The sequence below is a fragment of the Macaca mulatta genome, chromosome 4 (assembly GCF_049350105.2).
Source record: "Macaca mulatta isolate MMU2019108-1 chromosome 4, T2T-MMU8v2.0, whole genome shotgun sequence".
Lineage (NCBI taxonomy): Eukaryota > Metazoa > Chordata > Mammalia > Primates > Cercopithecidae > Macaca > Macaca mulatta.
In genome coordinates, this window is record NC_133409.1 from 170,915,169 (window position 1) to 170,939,699 (window position 24,531).

Sequence of the window (24,531 nt, forward strand, 5' to 3'; positions counted from 1 at the left end):
TCTAAAGATGCCAGGGAAGGAGCTATTCCAGGCCTCTTTCCAAGCTTCTCAAAATTACTTGGCTTGTGGCAACATAACTCCAGTCTTCATGTGCATTCTCTCTCTCTCTCTCTGTCTCTGTGTGTGTGTGTGCGCGCGCGTGTGTGTGTGCGTGTGTGTGTGTGTATGTGTGTTCAAATTTCCCCTTTTGGATGGGCGTGGTAGCTGATGCCTGTAATCCCAGCACTTCGGGAGGCTGAGGAGGGAGGATCACCTGAGCTCAGGAGTTCAAGACCGGCCTGGACAACATGATGAAACCCCGTCTCTACTAAAATGCAAAAAAATTAGCCAGGCGTGGTGGCAGGCACCTGTAATCCCGGCTACCTCAGGAGGCTGAGGCAGGAGAATCACTTAAACCCAGGAGGTGGAGGTTGCAGTGAGCTTAGATCGCGTGACTGCACTCCAGCCTGGATGACAGAGCGAGACTCTGTCTCCAAGAAAAAACAAAAACAAAAATAAATTTCTTCTTTGTACAAAGACACCAGTCAGATTGGATTAGGACCCATCCTAATGACAACCTCATGTTAACTTGATTACCTTTCCCTGTCTCCATATAAGGTCACATTTTGAGGTACCTGGTATTAGGACTTCAACACATGAATTTTGGGGGGGACACAAGACAACCCATAATACACCCTGTTACTATCCAATGAATGATGGCTCCAGCAGCTGAAGTTGCAGAGGAAAGAGGCAGGCGCCATGCTGTGTGCTAAAACTACAGGTTTCAGCGTCACATAGACCTGGATATGGATCCTGACCTGTTCATCTATGATCTGTGCCCTTAGGGAAGTCACTTGATTAATTGTCCAAAAGCAGTTCATAATCATCTAGTGCATTTTAAGTGATTTTTAAAAATCCATTCATTTTATACACTTAACAAATATGTACTTTACAAATATTAATTTATATAATCCTTATGACAACCCAAGGGGTAGGTATGATTGTCACACAGAAGGTGCCCAGAAGTTGAGTACCTTAACCTCAGTCACACAACCAGCAAGAAACAGAGGCACAATCCCAAAAGAGTAGCCTTGCCCAAGACCCGAGGACTTAACCACTGTACCGTGTAGTACATCATGCCCCACGTAGCTTTGTTCGAATTTTTTTACTGGCTTCCCATTTGACTCAGAGGGAGAGCCAGGTCCTTAGAGTGGCTTATGAAACTGTAGGAGACATCACCCCTGCCAGCTGTGTGATCTCATCTCTGATCACTTCCCCCTCATCACCTCTGCTCCAGCCAAAACACAATCCTGAATACACAGGCACTCTCTGCCCCGGTGCCTTTGCACTTGTTGCTCCCTCTGGCTATCATGCTTTTCCACCAGCTTTCATAGGACCTGCTCTAGTTCTCTCCAGTGCCCCCGTGTCGTTACATTTTTGTGTCACTGATTACCTCCTGAGGTCATACATGTTTATTGTTTGCTTGTATATTGCTGCTCTCTCTTCACCCCACCGGAACCTTCATGAGGGTCATGAATATACACGTTTTAATACAGGTAATGCAAGTAATTGGACACTCATGAGCTTCAGGAGTCTTTGCATGTTTGTTCACTGCTGTAATTCCAACACTTAGCATGCAGTAGTTACTCAGTAAATATTTGTGAATGGATATGTGAATTAATGAATTAGGTGACTATTACTAGGCCTGGTCTGTAGATCATGCTCAATAAATAATGACTGCGATTTTTTTTTTAGTGAGGAAACCAGAAGTTACTGAAAATAGCACAGAATGAGGTTAAAAACCAAAGGTTCTTGGTCGGGGAATTTTTTGTCTTAATGTTTAGGATGATGCATGTTGCTGAAATTCACCATGCATCAGGCTCGGGCACAGTGCCTGGGATGTAAGAAGCACTCCGTAGATAAGGGTGAGGAAAGCGGGGGAAAGGGAGGGAGAAAGGAGAGGATAGACGGGAAAGGGGAGGTAAAAGAGGAAGACAGGGAAGGGAGGAAGTTTGAACACCTGCTATGTGCTGTGCAGGGTGCTGTGGTGCTGGCAACACAAAGATGAAAAACTGGGTTGAGCCCAAGAGAAACTCTGTGTCTGGTAGCTGGGAAGTGTCCCATGATAGTACAATATGACAAAGCCACTCTACTGGGTGTGTCCATCTGACTGTCTGCATGGAAGTGTCCTCAGAGTGCTTCCGTTCTTCATTCCTTACTTATGAGGGGAAGGGATCTGAACCCCTGAACTTCACAACTTAGCTACTTTTTTTTTTTAGACAGAGTTTCACTCTATTGCCCAGGCTGGAGTGCAGTGGTGCAATCTCAGCTCACTGCAACCTCTGCCACTGCGCCCAGCTAATTTTTGTATTTTTAGTAAAGACAGGATTTCTTCATGTTGGTCAGGCTGGTCTCGAACTCCTGACCTCAGGTGATCCACCCGCCTTGGCCCCCCAAAATGCTGGGATTACAGACATGAGCCACTGCACCTGGCCTGAACTTCACATTTTAAGCCACAATTGTACCAAGATCCACGTGAAACTTCTTAGACATGAGTGACCTTCAGAGACATTTTCTATCCTCAGGGATACAGGGTAGATTGCTCAGTCTGATGGCAATTCGTTTTCTCACTGCCTTGCAAAAGTCTAGATAAATTATTTTCTGAAGCACTTTTTTTGGTCTCTTCCTGCTGTTCTCAGCAAAGAAAAACAATAGCTTGCCAGGGACTCTGGGTGCCCATGTCACCTCTATAATAATAAACTATCACATGGAAAGGCTGGCAGAGGCAAACTCACTCACTCCATAGGAAATTCATTTTGGCTTGACAATTCCAGATGTTTCAAAGAAAAATAGGCCAAACTCAGGTTATAATGTCTGACTAATGAAAACTATGCCGACTGCTACTCTTCACTGGTCTGAAAGCAGAGCCAGTGTTAACTGGTAACTGTTCACAGGGATCCTTCGTCTACCCGACCCCAGCATTCTCCTGTGGAATGTGCTTATCAGCATCAAAAGTCACCACATTCCAAACGAATCTTTCTGGGACAGAGAGTGTAAAGCGAAGCTACCATATAAGGTCATTTCCAGCTGCCACAGTGCTGTTTTCAGGGACAAAGCTCCCTGTGTCAGACCCTTCTCCCACCAAATCCAGGGCAAAATGGAGAGACTTCTTCTGGGATGACATAGTTTAGAGTCCGACCACAAAATGCAGAAATGAGTTGTCACTAATGATGTCTGACATCACTGTGCATTCAACATCTGAAAATGTGTGTCCTTTTTTGGAATCTAGAAAGCCAACCCTTTGGGGCACAGTTCACAAATGCACATTCTATGTTTACATTCATTACGGACTGTGGATTTCAGAAGGTGTGTCCTATGATGACTTAACTCTCAAAAAAATGAAAGAAGAGGGAATTCTGATTTCTAGGTAGCTTTCTAGTGACTGTAACTCTTCGGACACTTGGCTAATGCTCATGCTACAGAAGATGGGTCAAGAGAAGAGAGAACGGGAACCAGCACCCATAGTGTTTGAGGTAGGGGGTGGGTGGGTTGAATTTACCTTCCTTGGAATATGTTTTTAAATTTAATACTAAAATGAATTTGCATTCTCGGGATATGTACCAACTCCTTGGTTTATCCAACCAACATTTATCTGACATGAAAGGATTGGAAGGAAAGAGAAAAGGAACAGGAAGAGAAAAAGTCATCCAGAAATGTCCTAAATGAAGTATCAAGGCATAATTAAGAATGGATTCGGCCTGTAATCCCAGCACTTTGGGAGGCCGAGACGGGCGGATCACGAGGTCAGGATCCTGGCTAACATGGTGAAACCCCGTCTCTACTAAAAATACAAAAATTAGCCAGGCGCAGTGGCGGGCACCTGTAGTCCCAGCTACACGGGAGGCTGAGGCAGGAGAATGGCGTGAACCCGGGAGGCGGAGCTTGCAGTGAGTGGAGATCGCACCGCTGCACTCCAGCCTGGGCGACAGAGCGAGACTCCGTCTCAAAAAAAATAAAAAGAATGGATTCAACCTAAAATAGTCATTTTTCCATTTCCAACAAGAAAATGAGAAATGCACTCCAAATTATGAAGTAGAATAAATCTCTCAAAATAATAAAATATGGGTTGGGCGCAGTGACTCCTGACTATAATTTTAGCACTTTGAGAGGCCAAGACAGGAGAATCACTTGAGCCCAGGAGTTTGAGGCCAGCCTAAGCAACATGACGAAACCCCAACTCTACCAAAAGAAAAAAAAAAATTAGCCTATAGTCCCAGCTACTTGGGAGGCTAAGGTAGGAGGATCACCTGAGCCCCGGGAGGTCAAGGCTGCAGTGGATCGCATCACTGCACTCCAGCCTGGCAACAGAATGAGACCCTGTCTCAAAAAATATATAAATAAAATAAAATATAGAAGAAAAGAGTTTATGATAGAAGGTAGTAGAAAATTAAAATTTGTCCCATGTAGTATCTAAAGTTGTTTTAATTTTTTTATTCTTAGGAAACTAAAAAATACATGTTTTTCCAAATCACTGAGCTGCAGAAGAATAATTTCTTAAATGTAGAGGGAACCATTCTTGTAATAATGGGATGCATTTGGATTTTTTCCCATTTCCTTTTATCCTCCAACTCAGCAAAAGCTTATTTTGATGGCATTCTCATGAGATCCTCATATAAAGCCATAAAACCAACCTATAATGTTTTCAATGTTAGAAAAAACTTTTTCAAAAGAAATTTTTAATATTGGATATATGTAAGAGTTATTTTTTTCACTCCCCAACTAAGCTTTTTGCAAGTGCCCCTTAATGAAAACAAAATAAGATGAAAATAAGTCTGAGAGTATACAGTCCATAGAACAGTATTAGGATCAAAAGAGAAGATAAAATAGGTTTTCAGAGTAGCCTATTAGCAACTTCTCAAGTCATTAGTAAAAGCTGAAATTGTAAGTATGGAATTCATCTCGGGATTCTCCAATACTATGGACCATGCTTTATACACATTCAAAAAATGTTTGTTTGTTTGTTTGTTTGTTTGTTTGTTTGTTTTAGATGGGTCTCCCTTTGTCATCCAGGCTGGCGTGCAGTGGCACAATCATGGATCACTGCAGTCTCCACCTCCCAGGCTCAAGTGATCCTCTTACCTCAGCCTCCCAAGTAGCTGGGATTACAGGTGTGTGCCACCACACCCAGCTAATTTTTGCATTTTTTATAGAAACGGAATTTCCCCGTGTTGCCCAGGCTCGTCTCAAACTCCTGGACTCAAACAACTTACCCACCTCAGCCTCCCAAAGTGCTGAGATTATAGGTGTGAGCCATTGCAACCAGTCTTGTTTGATTTTAAATAAAGAGAAATAAGCTTCTAGAGAAAGAAAAGCATGTGTTTGAAAATGCCTAGATTAAGAACAGAACATGAGAAGACCTATATCATTCAACCATGATTTATTGGCCATCTACTAACTTCCCTTCTCTGCTCTAGGCTTGTAAGCTACCAGGTCTCAAAAGAATGATGACGCGTTCAATCAATGGCTCAGTATTCATCTCTAGGTTCATGCTTCTCAATCTGGGCTAGGCATGGCTCAGGTCAAGTTGTGTGCCAAGGATTACATAAGGCCAAAAAATGAATGTGAAACATTTATCTGCAGTGCTCATTTTATACCAAGAATTTTTGGGGAAGGGTTATTAACACAATGGTGATACTATAAAGTAGAATGCAAAAGTCATGTAATTTTTAAAATAAAATGAGAAGATTTCAAATATATTCCAGGCATGAGGCAGACTGTTTGAAGCTACCTGTTTATTCCCTTTGGCTTGAGAGATGCTTTGGTGGAAAGTCTAAGAAGCATATCTCTGGGTCCCTTTAAATGAATCTGGAATGCCCAGTGGAAGTGCTTGCAGGATGCGTAAAAGAGAGCTACCTCAAATAATAGCCTTCTAGACTCCAGTCTCCAGGCTTTTTCAAAGCCTGCCCCACATGTGCATGGTTCTGATGCAGGACAGGTGAGCCCCAGAAGTGGAGCTTAGGCCACGCGGGTTCTTAGCTTTGCCCAGGAAAGGATTCAAGGGCAAGCTGGAGGTAGAAGAAAACAACTTTATTGAAGCAGCAGTGTTATGGCTCCATGACTGCTCCTGAAGAGCAGGGCTACCCCGTAGGCAGAGGGTAGCAGTTCAGGGCAGTCTTACAGTCATATTCATGCCCAATTTTAATTACATACAGATTAAGGGGCAGTTTATGCAGAAATTTCTAGGGAAGGGGTAGTAACTTTGGAGTCTTGCCATGGAAAGGGGAAGTAACTCCCAGGTGCTGCCATGGCAATAGTAAATTGACACGACACACTTGTGGGCTGTCTGATGGAAAGCTGCTTCTGCCCCCGGCCCTGTATTTGCTGGTCCTCGATCTGGTCCCATGTCTGAGCCCAGCCTCTAGAGTCAAGTCCTGCCTCCTACCTCAGTTTGACCCAATTCTCCAGCAGTCTTGGCCTCCATCTTTACAACATTTCTCATCTCTTAGGCCCCATCTCAAGTCCAGGCTTCAAAATCAGAGTGGGGATTCCCAAGTCCAACTTAGTCCATCCTCTCTATTATCTGAATATTGAAGGTAAATGGGTTTCCATGCCCCACCACAGCCAGGACAGCAGCCAGCTTCCTGGGCATGGTGATGAGACCAGCACAACCCTGATTTAGGCAAGCAAAGGTTGGGCTCTGCACCAGAACTTCTACCAGAAGGGCTAGATGTGTACAACATATAGCTTTTATGTTTTTCACTCATACAACATATAGCTTTTATATTTTCCTCTCAAATAACCTGACATAGTACACTCAAATTGTCTCATAATAGGTGAAGAGAAGAAAATGTTTGCTTGTAAAAATTGACAGTGGCTCATGCCTGTAATCCCAGATTTTGGGAGGCTGAGTCGGGCAGATCACCTGAGGTCGGGAGTTTGAGACCAGCCCGGCTAACATGGAGAAAACCCATCTCTACTAAAAATACAAAATTAGCCAGGTGTGGTGGCACATGCCTGTAATCCCAGCTACTCGGGAGGCTGAGGCAGGAGAATCACTTGAACCTGGGAAGCGGAGGTTGTGGTGAGCCGAGATCAAGCCATTGCACTGAGGCCTGGGCAACAACAGCAAAACACCATCTCAAAAAAAAAAAAAAAGAGAAAAAAAGGATTGACAGTCATTACAACAAAAAGGCAGGGATTAGTCCGTTCTCACACTGCTATCAAGACATACCTAAGACTGAGTAATGTATAGGGAAAAGAGGTTTAACTGGCTCATGATTCCACAGGGTATGTAAGAAGCATGGCAGGGGAGGTCTCTCTACACATGCACTGCGCTAAGAACTAAGCAGTGGTTTGCATCTCACACACATAGTATAGTAACAACCAAAAGTTATTTGTGGCACCATCTCACAGATGAGTAAACTGAAGATTCATATCCAGATCTCCCTGGCTCCACAGTCCAGATATATGATCTTTCTACATTGTATCACCTCTCCCAAAATAATTTTCTGACTGTTCTGGTGAGTTCATTTCAGTCGATGTTTGTGCAGATCCATTAAGGGCCAGGATTTTGGTAAATGCTTAGGAAAGAAAAATAAATAAGAGGGTATACTTTTCTTCTGTTTACAGTTGAGTAGAGAATTCTGAATTTTAAATGGATCTTTTTAATAAAGTTGCTCATTAAATAACTAAATTCTATCCTCCTGAAATTTTGACAACCTTAAGATGCCTTCTCAGATCCTCCAAGACTAGGTTTGGGGTCTCCTCAATGTGCTTCCGGAGTATCATAGGCCAGCCCCCATCACAGCTCATAGCACACCACGTGGAAATCGGTCATTTCTATTCTTTATCCGTATTCTACTTTACTGTTAGATTCTTTGAGACAAAAGTTGAATTTGATTTCTTCTTTCTCTCTAAGACCTATCCCTGTAAGACAGTTAGAAAGGACCAAAACATTTTGTCAAATGAATAAATACATTTTCTATTCACTAAATTAACTGTTCCAATTTATTTGTGAAACCTGATTTTCAGACCATCCCTCAACTCCCTATCGCCACTACCTAAACTATCTATCTTTAAATTAGCTCTAGTTTCTTGTTATCTCATTTAAAGGAGACCTGAGACAGCACTCTAGCTATGTCCTAATAACGCACCCTATGTTATCCTCGGAGTTAAACTTTGTTTAGTAGCCAAGGCACTCTATATGGGATTTAATGAGTTAGTAGTATTCATTGTGATTGCTGGGAATTATGAGCAAGAATGATAGTAAGTATGCATCAGTCCTGTGTAGTGACTGGCGTCCTCTCTTCTGGTAGGTTCCAATGTCATTCTGTTGTAACAGATGTTAAATATGATTTGAACCAGGAAGGTATAATCAAGGTAATGAAGATGCCATGAACAAATAAGCAATTACGGTTTTAATAATTGACAGACTGTAAGGACCTTGACCACAAGAAACATTTCTTGTCATCTTTGGACTCCTGGCACAGTGACTGCTGCCTGCAAAGACATCCAGGCCTTGACCATTTCTGACCACCTCCATTGTGACATCCTGGTTCAAGCCACCAACACCTCTCCACTGTGTTAACACAAGAGCTTCTTAATTGGTCTTCTTGCTTCTGTCGTTGGCCTGTGTGATGGTTAATTATATTTGTCAACTTAACTAGGCCCAGACAGTTGGTCAAACCTTATTCTAGATACTTCCTTGAAGGTATTTTTTAGATGAGGTGAACATTTAAGCAGTAGACTCTGAATGAAGCAGATTGCCCCAGAAGCGTTCTTTTCCCTGAGATCTGTATGGCTCTCTCTTTCATTGCCTTTGGACTGCTCTTGCCTCCCCAGGAAATTCTTCCTTAATCACTAGTTAAATCTCACATGTACTGTGCTCTCCACCAGCACTCTCATCCTTATTACGCAGCCTTATTTTTCCCTGTAGCACCTGTCACCTTCTCACATACGCTATCATTTATTTATTTCCTACGGGGCTCTCCTCACCACTACAATGGAAGCTGCATGAGGGAAGGGGCCTTTTATTCCCAGCCTGCTAGAGGCACTCGGTACTTATTGAATGAATGGATAAATAAATACCTTCTGCTCCCAGGAAAATTATCACTTATATGTTCTCTTTGCATCTTCAAATTTTCTCTTTTAACTCTTTTCTGTCAGCATTTTAAAAATCTGCAGGATTCCCCATTTTAACAAAACAAAATAAGACAACAAAGACCAACAATGAATTTTTTCTATGGTTTTATTGTTAGTTCTCTACGCTGTTCATCTTATACCATCTCCCTGGGTGACTTCATCAAGACCCTGGCTTTCAGCCATGATATGCTGATGATATCCGTATAAAGACGTCCGTATATAACGACCATATAGAGACTATGGTTTCTAGCCCAGCCCGCTCTTCTGGAGTTGTAAGTTCAGGCAGCTGACTAATATGCATCCTCTGTGTGCTTCACAAGCATCTCAAACTCAACCTTTCCAACATTGAGGCCAATAGCATTCCCCTAATCACCTATGCTTTTAGGCAGTAGCCTGTATATGACACCCATGTCCAGCCAACTGGTCCAAGTCAGAAACCCAGGTTCCCTTATACCTCCTCCCTCTTCTTCACTCCAAAATCTAAATTTCTATGACATTCTTTCCATTTTACTTCCTAAATAGCTTTCAAAGCCATCTGTTTTCAAGGGCCAGCTCAGACCCTCACCACTTTTTGTTTCTATGACTACCCATCCTTTTAACAGTCCGTCTTTCCTCTTGCCTGTTCCCTACCATCTTAATCCATTACGGCTGCCACAAGTGATCCCTCTGAAATGCAAATCAGGTCCTGCCATACCTCAGCTTAAAACCTTTCCTTGGCTCCCACATAATTCAGAAGACAGTCTAAAATCTTCTATGATCCAAATCCAACCTACCGTTCCCACCTTGTTTCCTGCCATCTCCCTTCTGCTCTACAGTTTTCTTTTCTTTACTTTTTTTTTTGAGACAGAGTCTCACTCTGTTGTCCAGGCTAGAGTGCAGTGGCTTGACCTCGGCTCACTTCAACCTCTGCCTCCCAGGTTCAAGTGATTCTCCTGCCTTAGCTTCCTGAGTGGCTGGGATTACAGGCGCATGCCACCACACCTGGCTAATTTTTGTAGTTTTTAGTAGAGACGGGGTTTCGCTATGTTAGCCAGGCTGGTCTCAAACTCCTGAGCTCAGGTGATCTGCCTGCCTCAGCCTCCCAAAGTGCTGGGATTACAGGTATGAGCCGCTGCGCTCAGCTTCTACACTTTTCCCATGTCAAAATGAACGCAGGTCCCCATCCACTTCATCCCAGTAGTCGTTCTTGCTTTCATTCATGCTGACACTCTGCCTGGAACTCCCAACTCTCTTTTAATTGGCAAGGCCAGACGTACTTATTCTTAAAGACTCTCCTCATGTGACTTCCTCTTTAGGATGATTTAGAGACTCTTTCTTTGAGGTCTCACAGCATCACACACATGATGCCTCTAGTAGCTTCTATTACCCTGCATTGAAGTTGATTTACTTACTACCTCCATCTTTCTAAACTTCACATTTTTTGAGAGCAAGGAATATGTCTTTATACATTTTTTATTCCTCATTCTTAGCTCAGTTCCTGGCATAAAGTAAGTACTCAATAAATCTCATTTAATTGTAATAATGATTTTCTTGTCAGTTCCTAGCATAGCATAAAGCTAAATAGATCTTAGTTAAATGAAATAAATGGAATGTGACATGCCAGGCAGTTTGAGATCGAGGGAGGTGACTTCACTGAGAGCCTAGGAAGAGGGTTCTAACATGGGGATGGCGGATGAAGCCTCCTCTTCTGTCTCTGCGGGGACAATGTGGCAGAAATGAAAATTGCAATTCACTCAAGCCTGTAATCCCAGCACTTTGGGAGGCCGAGACGGGCGGATCACGAGGTCAGGAGATCGAGACCATCCTGGCGAACACCGTGAAACCCCGTCTCTACTAAAAAATACAAAAAACTAGCCGGGCGAGGTGGCGGGCGCCTGTAGTCCCAGCTACTCGGGAGGCTGAGGCAGGAGAGTGGCGTAAACCTGGGAGGCGGAGCTTGCAGTGAGCTGAGATCCGGCCACTGCACTCCAGCCCGGGCTACAGAGCGAGACTCTGTCTCAAAAAAAAAAAAAAAAAGAAAAAAAAAAAGAAAATTGCAATTCAGAGCAGTGACTGGGGTCGCAAATGATGACGTGATGACGGGAAGGAAGGAAGGAAGGATTTTTGAAGCAAGAAGTTATGTCTGCCGGGCGCGGTGGCTCAAGCCTGTAATCCCAGCACTTTGGGAGGCCGAGACGGGCGGATCACGAGGTCAGGAGATCGAGACCATCCTGGCTAACACGGTGAAACCCCGTCTCTACTAAATACAAAAAAAAAAAAAGTAGCCGGGTGAGGTGGCGGGCGCCTGTAGTCCCAGCTACTCGGGAGGCTGAGGCAGGAGAATGGCGTAAACCTGGGAGGCGGAGCTTGCAGTGAGCTGAGATCCGGCCACTGCACCCCAGCCTGGGCGGCAGAGCAAGACTCCGTCTCAAAAAAAAAAAAAAAAAAAAAAAAAAAAAAAGAAGTTATGTCAACATCGAACCTCACATCACCCTAATGAAAGTTTTCATTTGCAGGGAAAATAAAAGAGTAGTTATTTGGAGATATTCCAAAGCTGTGGGATAGAGACAACAGGATCAGTGGCTACAGAGGAGAACTTGAATGCATGTCAAGGAGAATGCCTAGTCCACACCCAAGAACCCTTCTGGAGTAATGATAGAAATGGAGAAACTGAGATTCTGCTGGCTGAGGGCTGAACTGCCAAAGGTGACTTGTAATGTATACATACAAGTTCATGGATTAAATGTCTAAACAGAACATACCTCTTATTGGAATTCCATTGACATCACTTGTACTAGAGGAAGCTTCTCAACCACAAAGTAGAAGAGGATGTATGCAACTGTCTAAGTGTAGGAATTGTGTGATCAGCTAAACATGGGAATGATGTTATTTTCTCCAAGTCACTGGTCACATATTTGAATACAAAAAGTCAAGGACAGGGCCCTTTGCCACAAGACTGAGGCTTCCTTTTAGTTTGTCATCAATAGGGACCAGTGGTTCCACATACTACTAATTGGTCTGATTGTAATCCAGCCTTAGTTGCAAGATTATTACAAGAGACCATATCAAATGCCTAGCTGAACTCCCTTTACCCTGTGTTTATGGCAGTGGGCTTTATGAAGTTCCGCAAAGGTGAACTGATAGCTATTCTAGTAGATCTCTGAACTTCTGTCTTATCCAGTAGAGTAGCTCTTCTAGAAACTTCTTTATATATTCAGATACGGGTAAACATCTCAATTTTTTTTTAAGTACATAAACCAGTTATCTGTGACATCAACCAATTTAGCAATTTGACTTAAAAAGGAAACTAGGAGAGTTTAGCATACTCATGATTATGGTACACAGGTCGGTTCAGAGTCATCATGATTTCCTTTCTGAGGACAACCAGTAGTTGAATCTGGAGTCAAATAGATGTATTCTGTGTGCCAACTTTTCTGCTTACAAGCTATATCACTCCCAGACAAGTTCCTTAAATTCCTCTTGGGCCTCAGTTTTATCTGTAAAATGTGTATAGCACCAGTTAATTGTATTATTGTGTGGATTAAACTAGATGTAAAATTGTAGAGGAATCCTGGCATATTGGAAGGTTTTTTAAAATTAATCCACTCTAAAATTTTTTTAACTGCTGACATCTTGCCTGCATGATGCCTGGGTATCTATACAAGTCAGAATCCTCATTTCCCCCGTTTTGAAATCAGAAAATTTCCCTGTTTTAATCATCTGGCCACTCTGTGTTCTCTGTTCATTTATTTATCTGCATATATTTACTGGGCACTTGCTCTATACCAGGCAGTGTTCTAGAAGCTGGAATACAGCAGTGAATGAAAGAGACCAGGCCTGTGCTCTCAGGGGGCTCATCCAGTAGATAGATTAGTTCCACTTTGGAACAAGTCAAATGCCAAAGACTATCAATGATTTCATCACCGAGAAATGTAATTTATCTGCGGTCAGAGATGAAAACGTATTTCTAACACCTTGATATTCTCTTAAGTATCCTTTTCTTTCTTGAATTCAGTTTTTCTTGTGAGGAAATTTCTTCTCTCTTTTCCAGTTTTAAGATCATTCTTCTTTATAGAGAACAAAGACAAAATAAGAATTGCGTAATTTGATTTTCTTTATATTAATATTTTCCCAGCTTCCCTTGGCAGTGTCTGTCCTTTTTGGCTCTTCTTTGTGCTCTGAATATAGTTTTCAAAGCCCTTTGGCTTTCTCTACCTCATTCTGTTGTAAGAGTCCTGACAACAGCTAGTTATGTTTTTTCGTTGTTGTTTGTTTGTTTTTGAGACACAGTCTCGCTCTGTCGCCCAGGCTGGAGTGCAGTGGCACGATCTCTGCTCACTGAAACCTCCGCCTCCTAGGTTCAAGCGATTCTCCAACCTCAGCCTCCCAAGTAGCTGGGATTACAGGCACCTGCCATCATGCCTGGTTAATTTTGGTATTTTTAGTAGAGATAGGGTTTCATCATGTTGGCCAGGTTGGTCTCAAACTCCTGACCTCAAGTGACCCACCCACCTCGGCCTCCCAAAGTGCTGAGATTACAGGGATGAGCCACTGCTCCAGGCTTGTTTGTCCTTTGTGGTAGGCTCTTTGTAATCTGAATTTATGAATAAATACCTGAGTTTATCAGAGACCTCCTGGCTGGTCATAATGGTCAGTGCTGTAGCACTCCCTTTACTTAATTTAGTTATGTGGTAGATTCTCTCTGTCTCTCTCTCTCTCTCTGTCTCTCTCTCTCTCCTCTCCTCTCCTTTAGATCTCTGCCTGAAGAACTAAAATTTTATAACTTCCTTCCTAAAATCTGATATCATAATAATTCTCTAGACCCATGCTGGCCAATGGTAGCCACCTATACAATTATAAATTTTCTAGAAGTCACATTATAAAAGTAAATAAAATAGGTAACATTAATTTTAATAGGTTTAATTCAACCTACTATTTTAAAATATTTACATTTCAACATATAATCAATAAACATCATTAATGATATATTTTGAATTCTTTTCTTTTTGTTCTGAGTCCTCAAAATCACATATGTATTTTTGAACTTACAGCACATCTCAATTCAGACCAGCCCCATTTCAAGGATTCAATTGCCACATGCACCTACTTAACACATCTCTAGACCCATCATGCAAAAGCTATTCATGCTACCCATTATTTCCTTTAATACTGAATTAATTATTTCTTGTTAAAGCATTTGGTTAGTAAAAACCATGACAAAGCATTAAAATCCCTTAAGTTCTAAAACTGAGCCAGTCTGAAGTAGTATCTGTCATATTATGTGCTCAAGTCTGTGACTTTTTCCTCGTCTCTTTCTCATAACTTGCATGTTAATGCACCTAACAATATCATTTGAAATACTTAGCATCTTAGTAGGGGGTCACTAAACATCTCTGCTTTCCATTGCTTTTCATCTGTAGTGTCTTAGCTTGTCATTAAAAAACATAGCAGATTAATTGAGCTTTAACGATATTCCACAAACAAACAAATTGCAAGATGTTTGATCGCATTAATAAGCAAATAAATGCAAAATGAAAGAACAATTGGGAGCCATTTTAGTCTATTAATTTAGCAATTTACTTTTAAATGACTACATCTAATGAGGATAAGACCTTGAAAACTGTTTTTCTGCACACCGTTAATGATTTTGTCACAACATTTTAAGAAAACATTTTGACAATATGAGTCAGTAATGTTAAAAATATTTATCCCATTGATTCTGTAATCATCCTTCATGGAATTTATCCTATAGAAATCATCAGTGATATTGACAATGATATTCATATGGAATGCTTTCTTCAGAATTATTTATAAAAGCAAAAAGTGAAAACAACCTCACTGTCCAAAATGGAAAATAGGATAAGTAAATTACACTGTTCATTAGGCAGCATATTGACTATGTATTAAAATTATAATAATGAAAAACTTTCAGGAATAATAAAAATATAAGAATAATATGTTAAGCGAAAAGCATATAATTAAATTACACAGGCCAGCTGCTGTGGCTCACACCTGTAATCCCAACACTTTGGGAGGCTGATGGGGGAGGATCGCTTGAGAAAATATTTGCAAACTATGCATCCAACAGAGGTCTAATATCCAGAATCTATAAGGAACTTAAAGAAATTTACAAGCAAAAAACAACTCCATTAAAAATTGGGCAAACGACATGGAGAGACACCTTTCAAAAGAAGACATACATATGGCCAACATGCATACGAAAAAGTGCTCAGCATCACTGAATCATTAGAGAAATGTAAATCAAAACCACAATGAGATACCAGTCAGAATGACTATAATTTAGAGGTCAAAAAATAACAGATGCTGGCAATGTTGTGGGGAAAAGGGAATGTTTACACACTGCTGGCGAAAATGCAAATTAGTTCAGCCATTGTGGAAAGCAGTTTAGTGATTTCTCAAATAACTTAGAATTACCATTCGACCCGGCAATCCCAATATTGGATATATACCCAAAGAAATATAAAATCATTCTACCATAAAGGCACATGCACTCGTATGTTCATCGCAGTACTATTCACAATAGCAAAGACATGGCATCAACCTGAATGCCCATCAACTGCAGGATGGATTTCAAAAAATATGGTACATATACACAATGGCACACTATGCAGCCATAAAAATGAATGCGATCATGTACTTTGTAGTAACATGGTTGGAGTTGGAGGCCATTATCCTAAGTAAACGAACACAAGAACATCAGAACCAAATGCCACATGTTCTCACTTTTAAGTGGTAGCTAAACTTTGACTACAGATGGACACAAAGAAGAAAACAACAGACACCGGGGCCTATTGAGGGTGGAGGGTGAGAGGATAATGAGGACCAAAAACCCATCTATTGGGTACTATGCTTTTTACCTGGATAACAAGATAATCTGTACACCAAACCCCCATGACATGCAATTTAGCTGTACAAGAAACCTGCACATGTATCCCTGATCCTAAAATAAAAGTTAAAATAAAATAAATAAATAAAAAACATTGTGACAGCTCCAGTCCACAGAGGAAACATTTATTTGGTAAGAATATGACCATTGGTGGGAATAAAATGAGCAAAGGTATATTTTTCCCATTTTACTTTAACAGGAGTAATAACTAGCATTTTCATGAGTTATAATGAGGCAGAAACAAATCGACTCAAGTAAAAATTTGAAAGTTTCCAAGGGTCTTTCTAAATTAAATAAAGGTCTGAATTGAAGATTGGAAAGAAAGAATAGTTTGAATTTAATTGTAACTTTTTTTTTTTTTTTGAGACAGAGTCTCCATCTGCTGCCCAGGCTGGAGTGCAGTGGCGCGATCCCAGCTCACTGCAACCTCTGCCTCCCGGGTTCAAGCAATTCTCCTGCCTCAGCCTCCCAAGTAATAAATACTTACATGCTGACCATGTTACTGAATTCATTCTAAGCTCTTTACAAATATTAACTAATGTAATCCTCATAACAGCCCTATAAAATTACCACTATTATTATCCCCATTTTATACATGAGAAAACTGAGGCCCAGGGAGCTTCTAGTCACACAGCTTCTAAGTGGCAGATGCAATAATATTAGGTGATGAGCTTACTGTTTGAAGTTACATGACTGTGTGGGACTAACATTTTTTAAATGTTTTACAAAACATTTAGCTGTATTGTAAAAAAAAAAGTATGTTTAAAATAGAACTTAAAATATTCCTGTATTAGTCCATTCTCACATTGCTATAAAGAACTACCTGAGACTGAGTAATTTATGAAGAAAAGAGGTTTAATTTATTCATGGTTCCACAGGCTGTACTGGAAGCATGGCTGGGAGGCCTCAGGAAACTTACAATCATAGCGGAAGGGCAAAGGGAAAGCAAGCACGTCTTCACACGGTGGCAGAAGAGAGAGCAAAGAGGGAAGTGCTACACACTTTTAAACCATCAGATCTCATGAGAACTCACTCACTATCATGACAACAGCAAGGGGGAAATCTGCCCCCATGATCCAATCACCTCCCACCAGGTCCCTCCTACAACATTGGGAATTACAATTCAACATGAGATTTGGGTGAGGACACAGAGCCAAACCATATCAGCTCCCAATACAAAAAAGTTATAATTGCTTGAGGTGATGGAAATATCCAAATACCCCAGCTTTATCATTACGCATTCTATGCATGTAACGAAATAATCACATGTACTGCATAAATATGTACAAATACTGTGTATCCATTTTAAAATTTAAAAATATGTACTTAAGAGAGGTAAAAAAATTACACACACACACACATTTCCATGAAACATACAAATCAAAGAAAAATGCTGAAGAAAATATCCAAAAATAAAAATAATGGTTCTATTTGGGTAGTGGGATGTCGATTATCTTCTGGATAGAGCCATATTCCATGTTTTAAAAAGAAGTATTATAATTGATTTAAATTCTAAAATTAATCCGTACACTTAAGAAGTCAGTCGTATGATATGAAGGTGTTGCAGAAGCATATTTAGGTCTAGTTGCCCAAGAGAGGACTGAGATCCTGGTTCTAGCCCCTAATTAGCTGTGAGACCTGAACATACTTTATCATGTTTTTGGCCTCAGTTCCCTCATCTATAAAATGAAGAATAGAAGTCAATGATATTATACATTTTCCAGGTCTAATATTCTATAATTTCACAAAAGCACAGGCCAAAATGATCTCTATTGTGTTTTCGTAGTGAGCATTAAATGAGATAACACTTAGGAAAGCAGTTTAAAATATGAAAAGCATTACCATGTTACATTGGTTCTATTATTAAAGTTCAGCTCTGTAACTACACTATGTATTGGATTTTGGCAAAATTAATCAAACAATATTGACCACTGACTTCTGAACATATTTCATTATGTCCTTTTTATTTATTTATTTTAAAAATTGTATTCACTTATTTTTATTTATTTATTTTTTTCTTTAGACAAAGTCTCACTCTGCTGCCCAGGCGGGAGTGCAGTGGCACAATCAGGCTTGCTGCAGCCTTGAACTTCTGGGCTCAAGCAATCCTCCCACCTCAGCCTCCTGAGTATTTGGGACTATAGGCACACACCACGACACCTGACTAATTTCTTTAAAAAGTTTTTGTAGAGTTGGGGTCTCCCTATGTTGCCCAGGCTGATCTTGAACTCCTGGGCTCAAGCCATCCTCCCACCTAGGCCTCCCAAAGTGCTGGGATTAGAGGTGTCAGCTGCCGCCCCTAGCCTATTGTGTCCTTTTTAGATTGGTTGACAATGGACAATGTTTTAACAAATCAATGTAGACAAATAACAGTGCTCCTAAAGAAGTGTGATTGCTCTGTATCTTGAATATATTAGCTTACCTCTTAGTTTACTGTTAGAATGCTATTGTGAGAATTAGACATTTTTGAGAATTTTTAGAAAACTATTACTGGTATTATTAGGCCATTTAGTAACAGCTAAAATTACATTTTTCTGTGCTCTTTTTTTTTTTTCTTATTTGGTTATCAAAGCTTGGAGACTGTCAAGAAATACGTGTATACCAGCTGTGCCTGGAAGTTCAGCTTAGAAAGCAGTAGAAAATATTTGGCATCTTGAGAGTTTTAAATACTGAAAATAAGGGCCATATTTTTACACCTATATACCAATCAGTAAGACATTTATTCCTGCAAACTTGTAATACAAACTTTTGGTATTAAATGGGTGAATTAATTTATTCAAGAGATGTTAGCATTCCAACCCAGTTGCAATGTGTCGGATACTCTTATAGGTGTTGACAAGAGAATAAAATAGAAATGATAACTCAAGCAGTTTACCATCCTGGGGAGGGGTGTGGAAAAACACTACAAGAGCCAAGAGATAAAGAAATTAAGTATGAATGTAAGGAATTAGGTGCCACAAGAAAAGACTAAGAAAAACGGGCTCTATGTTAGAGTGGATGCCTAAGGAGGGTCTCTCTGCATGGGTGACCACCAAAGCCAAAAGAATTAGAAAGAGAGGGAGCCGAATAATGCAGAGTTAGGACAAAAGAGTTGCGGGCAGAAAGCAAGCAGTGCACAGGCTCCAAAGGGGCAAAACTGACTTGTGCAAGGAACTGAGAGAAGGTCAATAGAGTTGGAAACTGCAGAGTGGGAGGAGGTGGGAGGAACGAGGTGGGATTTAAGAAATGGGAATGAGCCAGTTCAAGGAGGGCCTGAACCTCTGGAAAGAAACTTTTGTTCTGGATTCAATGGAAAGCCACTGAAATGTTTCTACCCTGCTTATTCAACTTTGAACACTTTTGTTTTGTATTTTTAAAAATAATACATATGAACCATAAATAATTCAAAAGGAACTAAAGGTTATAGAGTGAAGATTTAGCCTGTCCCATTTCTTCCCGTTCCTACTACTCCCAAGTCCTGTATCCAGCAGGTACAAATGTTGGCAGCATAAATCTGTGTAAAGGATAAGAGTAGAGATGTGTGCATACATATTTATAGTTTTTCTCAAAAGGTAGCATAATACACACATTGTTCTACAGTTTGCTTTCCTTTTTATTTAGTATATTTTAGCAACATATCAATACAATACAACACAACACAACACAACAATACAATGTGAGCAACCTTACTATTTTTTCTTTCAGTGACTCCATAGTGTTCCATTGAAGGCATATCTTACAGTTTATTGAATCTCTTCCTTATTTAGCCATTTAGTTTGCTTCCAACTTTTGCTGTTCCACATAATGACATAAATATCATTGTTCAAATTTTTCCCACATGTGAATATGTCAATAAGAATAAATTCCTAGAAATAGAATAAATTCCCAGAAATACGCATTTTTCATGTTTGATAGAAAGTGCCAAATTGCTCTCCAAATCGGTCAGACTAATTATTTTACTGTCATTAATAGTATATGAAATTAATTATTACTCAGTATGGTCCTTCAAATAGTGCACATTTTTGTTGTTGTTAATCATTTGTGGAAAATGGATATTGTGCAGAAGTTTTAGTTGGCATTTCACTTATGAAAGAGGTAGAACATTTTTCAAAGATGCCAAATTCATTCACATGTCTCTTCCTATGAACTATTTCATGTTTTTGTTCATTTTTCCTTTGAATTATTGGCCTTTTCTAAACGATATGTAGGTATTTTATCCATTTAGAACTCATTTTGCATGTTGTATTTTTTATCCATGCAATTTTTAAAAAATTTCTATGGCATCAAATTTATTAGTCTTTTTTTATAGTTGCTGAATTTTGTGTAGTGTTTAGAATGTGTTTTTTTAAACTCTCATATTATTAAAAATATCCAGTCTTTTTACTATTATTTTCATGATTTACTAAACATTTAAAAAATATTAAATATTCAATCAATCTGAAATTTATTTTGGTGAAAGGAGTAAGGTGGGGGTTCAAATTAATTTTTCTCTTGATTGGCTATTAAAACACTCCACTGTTATCTACTAAATAAATCATCATTTCTCTAGTGATGTGAAATTCAAATATTATTCTATACAAAGTATACATTCAACATATATTTCTCTATTTTTATACTCTGTAGTCTTGCCCATTTGCAGGGGTATATATTTGTCAATAATAAACTGTTTAATTATTTCCTATAATATTTGGAGTATGGACAGGAACAATTTATTAATCTTTCTTCAGAATTTATTTGTTTTTTTCTGGCTTATTTATTTTTCCATTGAACTTAGAATTAGTTCGCTTAATTCCAAAAACAATTTTTTCTCTGGTATTTTTACTGAGATCACATTAAACTTGTGATTTAATGTTAAGAAAATTGAACTTTACAATATTGAATCTATCAGCTCAGGAATAAGGCATACCATTCTATTTGGATAATATTTTTACGTTACTCAGTAGCATTTGAAAACCTTATACAGATCTTATATATTTCTTCTATTTATTTCTTGTAATCTTATAGCTGTTATAAGTGGTGTCATTTAATGTTCTAACTGATTTTGATATAAGTAATTAACTGAATTTTGATATTACCTTCGTATCTTATCAAATGCATGTATTGTTTTTATGTTTTTCATGTGTACAATCATAGAATCTACAAATATCAATATAGTTGCTTCTTCCTTTCCTACTTTTCATTTCTCTTTTTTTCCCCTGGCTCTCTTATACATAGTAGCCCTAGAAACTTGTGTATGTTTGTTAAGAAAGTATTCATCTATTCATGATTTGTTAAGATTTTTGAAAGCTCAAGGAACATATCTAAAACCTCTACAGCATCTATGAAGATGACACGATGAATTTTCATCTTTGTAACATTAATATTGTAAAACATCAGATTGTCTAGCATGGAGTTATCATTGCATCACTGGTATGAACCCCACTTGGTTGTGCCTGTCATTTTTTAAAGACGCACTTTGGTTTGATTAACCAATATCTTATTTATGACATTTATATTGCCATAAGTGATAGATGATCTTAACTTTTATTAACTGAAAATCTCTCAGACTTTATTTTTAAAGGATAATTTTCTAGAAATAAGATTTTAGGCTGATAATTCAACTCTTTAAAGATGCTAGTCTCTGATAGGCTGTCTTGTATTGTTTTTAATGACACGTTAGTAGTCATTTTCTTAGTCTGTTTGTGCTGCTGTAAAGAAATACCTAAGACAGGATTATTTATAAAGGAAGAAAGATTTATGGCCAGGCACGGTGGCTTACACCTGTAATCCCAACACTTTGGGAAGCCAAGGCAGGCAGATCACTTGATGTCAGGGGTTCAAGACCAGCCTGGCCAATATGGTGAAACCTCATCTCTACAAAAAAATTAGCAAGGTGTGGTGGTGCACACCTGCAATCTCAGCTACTCGGGAGACTGAGGCATGAAAAACGCTTGAATCCTGGAGACAGAGGTTGCAGTGAGCCAGGATTGTGCCACTGCACTCCAGCCTAGGCAACAGAGTGAGACTCTGTTTAAAAAAAAAAAAAAAAAAGATTTATTTTGCTCATGATTCTGATAGCTGGAAAAGTTCAAGATTGGCGATCTATATCCAGCAAGGGCCACAAGCTGGTTCCAGTAATGGCGGACGGAAGGCAAAGGGGAGCTCGTGTGTGCAGAGATAACATGGCAAGAGAGGACGCAAGGGGTGGTTGAGGTGCCAGGCTCTCTTTAACAATCAATTCTTATGCAACTAACAGAGGGAGAACTCACTCACCACCCCACAGAGAGGGCATTAATCCATTCCTGAGGGGTCTGCCCCCATGACCCAAACACCTCCCACTAGATCCCCACCTGTAGTACTGGGATCAAATTTCAACATGAGGTTTGAGTGGGACAAACATCCAAACTATAGCAGTAATTTTTACCTTTGGAAAATGTTCAGGCATTTTTTTTTTTTTTCAAATGTGTCCTCTGCTCTGAACTCTACTCTCCTTCTAGGACTCCAGTTACCACTTGATAATATTTCAACCAACCACTGCAATTCTTCATTTTTAAGAAATCTCTCTTCTCTGTATTTAAATTTAGATTTTCTGTTGCTCTATATTTAAGTTTTCTGATACTTCCTTCTGCATGTTTCAATCTGCTATTCAGCCCATCCAGTGAATTTTTCATTTCTGACTTTTTTTAGTTCCAGATTTTCCATGTATTTAATTTTTACAGTTTTGATTTCTCTGCTGAAATTCATCTTTTCACTAAAAAAAAATGCTCATGCTATTCTTTTAATCCTCAAATAAATTTATAATACTCTTGAAAAATTTCTATTTCATAATTTCATCATCTGGGTTATCTCAGGTCTGTTTATTTCAACTTTATTTTCTCCTGGGTATTGGTCACATTTTCTTACTTCTTTGCATGTCTAGTAACTTTCATCGCATATGGGATATTGCAGCTGCTATGTTGCTGAGAGTTTGGATTTTGTTGCCTTTCTTTAGTGTTGAGTTTTATTCTGGCAGCAGTTAATTTACTTGTGAATCAACAGACTTTAGGCTTTATTAGGTAGTATTTACCGTATGGTTAGTAAACCACTATTTTTTAACAATTTGATGGTTTTAGTGAAATTATAGAATTGTGTCACCATCACCACAATCCTGTGTAAGAACATTTCCATCATCCCAAAAAGTTCCTTCACGCTATTTCCAGTCAATTCCAATTCTTATCTTCAGCCCAGACAACCACTGATCTGCCTTCTGACTTCATAAGTTTGCCTTTTCTAGACATTGCATATATATTTAATAGATTTTTGTGTATGGCTTCTTTCACTTAGCATTTTTTTTAGCTTAATACATCTTATAGCCTATACCAGTAATCATTCTACTTACTTGCTGAATATATAATTTCATTGTATGGATACACACACTTTTTGTTTATCTGATCACTAGTTGATGAAAATTTAGATTTTTATTTGCTTTTGGCTATTATAAATAACTGAATTTACAATTTCATTGTATGGATACACAGATTTTGTTTATCTGATCACTAGTTGATGAAAATTTAGATTTTTACTTGCTTTTGGCTATTATAAATAATGCTGTGGTGAACATTCATGTACATATCTTTGTGTAGATATGTTTTTAATTCTCTTGAGTAGATTTCTAGGAGTGAATTTGCTAGGTTGAATGATAAATTTTTGTTTAACATTTCAATAAACCAGCAACATGTTTTTCAAAGTGGATATACCATGTTCATTTCCATCAGAATGCATGATGGTTCCCATTTCTCCACACCCTTGCCAACACTTGGTATTCTTGTTTCTTATTACAGGCGCTCCAATGGGTGTATAGTGGCAGATAGGCCACTGTTGTTTCAAGTCACATTTCTCTAATAACTACTGGTATTGAGCAAATTGTCATGTGCTTAACCGTTCATATATGTACACCTTTTTAAAATGAACTCTCTAATTCAAGTCTTTTGCTCACTTTTTAATTTGGTTGTCAGACCTACTTTTAAGGTGTGGCTTTTCCGTGATTTCAAAACAGAATGCCTGAGGTATTACGTGAAATGACTCCACTGTGCCTGGTCAGAACACCAATGCCCTCAGCACTGTGGAACCTGCAGTGTCCCAGTTCAACTCAGAGCCTCTTACAGCTCTTCTCTGCCAGAAATTATGGAGTTTCACATGTGCATGCCAATGACTCGAACCTATATGCAGATTTCTAGAGCTTCGTTTCTGTGCAGCTTTTTCCTCTCTGGATATGCCTGTTCAAAAATGATGGCTGCTTCAGTGGCCCTGAACTTTACTGTTCCCTCCACCCCGCAAGGCCACTGCTGTCAATCTGGGTGAACTCCTTGTACCACAGTGTGGAAAGTGCCCCAGGCAGAAAGCTAAAGGCAAGGTGTGCCTACCTGCCTGTGATTCCATTTTGAACGGCTACAGCCCTTTGTGGTAAATTGTCCAATGTCTGAAAACAGTTACTTCATCATATTTGTCCAATTTGAGAGTTCATTGCTTTTCAGTAGCTAAATACAAAACCTGTTATTTAGTCATGTTCATAATCAGAAGTCCCTTCC